At 41.7% G+C, this 3,168-nt stretch overlaps 1 pseudogene; it reads right to left on the reverse strand.

Moving 5' to 3' along the window:
* Positions 1–948: 948 nt before the first annotated feature.
* On the reverse strand, positions 949–2,957 carry LOC118491237 (annotated as a pseudogene).
* Positions 2,958–3,168: the final 211 nt, after the last annotated feature.

The raw sequence follows: 3,168 nt of genomic DNA on the forward strand, positions 1-3,168 counted from the left end.
TGAGATGATGTCATGAAAAACGGCTGCTCATTTCGTATCTTGAAGAAAGTCAAGCAGGAATAGATGGCCTGCCCCTAGCTCTAACTAATCTCTCCACTTTGATAGCACAGGAATGCTTGCTTTCATTCCCTGCCACCCGCTTCTATAACTAGCTATTCCTTATCGGCATTTCAAGACAAAATCTTTCATGATCCATCCCGGAATTGATAGAAAATAGTTGGGATATTCAACAGGGAGGGAACAGAAGGGGATGACATCAGAAGTAGGATTGTCGAACGGTCTTCTGGCTCCGTGGCTCCGGACCCTGGAAGATGGGATTCCGAGACCAGGACCCTTTTTCATCACTTCCGCTTGTTGCATACCTTGCTCCGCTACTGTATGAATAGCATTTCCCGCTGCAGTTTGAGCAGCAAACGGTGTCCCTCTTCTTGTACCCCGGAATCCACAAGTACCGGCGGAGGCCCAATAAACCACCCGACCCTTACATCTGTAATAGTCACAATGGTATTGTTAAAGCTTGCTTGAACATGAATAAGTCCTTTTTCTACGTGCACTCTTGCGTGAACCAAGATGTCCATTCTTACGTGAACCAGTTTCTTTTCTTTTCTTTTATTTATTTTCTTTTTCTTTCTTTTTTCTTTTTTTATTCATTCCGGATAAAACCTCCTTGAAGTATCAACTAATGGGGGGAGGAGTGAGATTATACAACCCGCCCTTTCTCTTTTTTTCACAAATAGTAAATTTAGGATCTAATTCGGATATCAGAATACCATATATAACACAAAATTGATCCGCCGATTCCTTCGAATCTAGCCTCCCGGTCTGTCATTATACCTGGAGAAGTATAAATAATTACAATCCCCATCCCACCTAAAATTTGAAGATTTCGTTGATAGTTAGAATAGATTCGTAGACCAGGTCGACTGATCCGTTTTCAATTTTGAAAGGTTCTGTTAGGTTCTTAGTAGTAATCGGCGACCTTTTTTTCTTTTACTTCACAGAGCTTTTCGTCTCCTTGATAGCTGGAAGTTCTCCAAAAGTATGAAAAGCTGGAGGACTTTGTGCCATCCATTCCGGTGTGGTTGGATTCTGTTCAACAGCCCAAGGACTTGGAGCGCATCTTTTGTTGTTTCCACTGCTTGAAGTGATTGTCACGACCATGAAGAAACGACAAATCCCAACTACATATATATAAGAGCCAGAACTGCTAAGGGCATTCCATCCAGCGTAAGCATCTGGATAATCTGGAATGCGACGTGGCATACCTGAAAGCCCTAAGAAATGCATGGGAAAGAAGGTCGGATTAACCCCAAAAAAAGTGATCCAAAAATGGATTTGACCTAAAGTTTCAGGATATGTTCGACCAAAGATTTTACCTACCCAATAGTGAAATCCTGCAAATAAAGCAAAAACGGCTCCCATAGAAAGTACATAATGGAAATGTGCAACCACATAATAAGTATCATGTAGAGCAATGTCTAGCACAGAATTTGCCGGAACTATTCCAATGAGCCCCCTATGGTGAACAAAAAGATGGACCCTACAGCAAATAACATGGTGGATTTGTATTGTATCGAACCCCCCCCCCCCCACATGGTAGCGAACCAACTAAAGATTTTGATTCCAGTGGGGACAGCTATGATCATGGTAGCTGCGGTGAAGTAGGCACGGGTATCAACGTCTAAGCCCACAGTAAACATATGATGATGAGCCCAAACAAGAGATCCAGGAACACCTATACTGATCATGGCATAAACCATGCCTAGATACCCGAAGACCAGTTTTCCCGTAAAAGTAGAAACGATATGACTTATGATACCGGATCCAGGCAGAATGGGAATATACACCTCTGGATGACCAAAGAACCGAAAGAGATGCTGGTATAATATGGGGTCTCCCCCTCCAGCGGGATCAGAAAAGGTTGTATTAAAGTTTCGATCGGTTAATAATATGGTAATTGCCCCTGCGAGTACCGGAAGTGATAATAAAAGTGGGAATGCTGTCACTAGAACGGACCACACAAATAGGGGTGATTTATGCATAGTCATTCCAGGTCCACGCATGTTGAAGATAGTTGTTATAAAATTGATAGAACCTAAAATGGATGAAATACCAGATAGATGAGGACTAGAAATTGCTGAATCAACTGCTCCTCCAGAATAGAATGGCTGGTAATACCACTTAAGGGCGAATAGACCGTCCACCCAGTGCCACTACCCATTTTTACTAAGGCTAGGCTTAATAGGAGCAAGAGACTTGGTGGCAACAACCAGAATGAAATATTATTTAATCGTAGAAATGCCATGTCAGGCGCACCTATCAGAATCGGAACAGACCAATTACCAGATCCACCTATCATCGCCGGCATAACCATAAAAAAGATCATTAAAAAAGCGTGAGCCGTTATTAAAACATTATAAAGTTGATGATTCCCACCAAGAATTTGATCGCCGGGTCATGCTAATTCCATACGAATTAGTACTGAGAAGCATGTGCCTATCACTCCAGCAATGGCACCAAAGATGAAATATAGAGTCCCTATATCCTTGTGGTTAGTGGAGAACAGCCATCGGACCGGATTTGTCATAAAATTGAGATTCTTTCTTGTAGTTCCACTTCTTGCACGAAAAATGAGGAAAGACTTGTCGGAAATAGTTGGCTTGGTCCGACCAAGAAAGGCATGGGAGTTGTTGGGCATGAAAAAGAGCTTTTCGATCTTGTATCCGCTTGCTTCTATCTATAGAAAGATTCTCCTCTCCAACTGCTGACCTATTCACTACCAAGATTGACCTTAGTATCCGCCTTCATGCTTACACGTCCCCTTCAATCCTCCTTTTCTCCTTTATTCCCTGTTCTTTTTCCTCACGCTTCTCTTCCTAGGAAATTCGGCTTCCTTATAACATAACCTATAGAAAAAAAGTATTTAAAGAAAGTGTAATATTGGTATAGACTCACGGAGACTATATTCTATTTTTTGTTAGATCAACTGCGCGGGAACTTGAAATATAATTAACTAGCAAAAAGTGTGGGTTAAGAGCTGCTGTTGAGGCTCTCTGTTGCAAATCCTTTCTATACGTTATTTTTGATCCAATATCGCACTTGGTCTGATCCTATTCTTTACTAATGGTTGTTGACTAAAGGATGCATGGGACTCTTTTTTCTCGTTGC

Source organism: Helianthus annuus, chromosome 4 (assembly GCF_002127325.2).
Source record: "Helianthus annuus cultivar XRQ/B chromosome 4, HanXRQr2.0-SUNRISE, whole genome shotgun sequence".
NCBI lineage: Eukaryota > Viridiplantae > Streptophyta > Magnoliopsida > Asterales > Asteraceae > Helianthus > Helianthus annuus.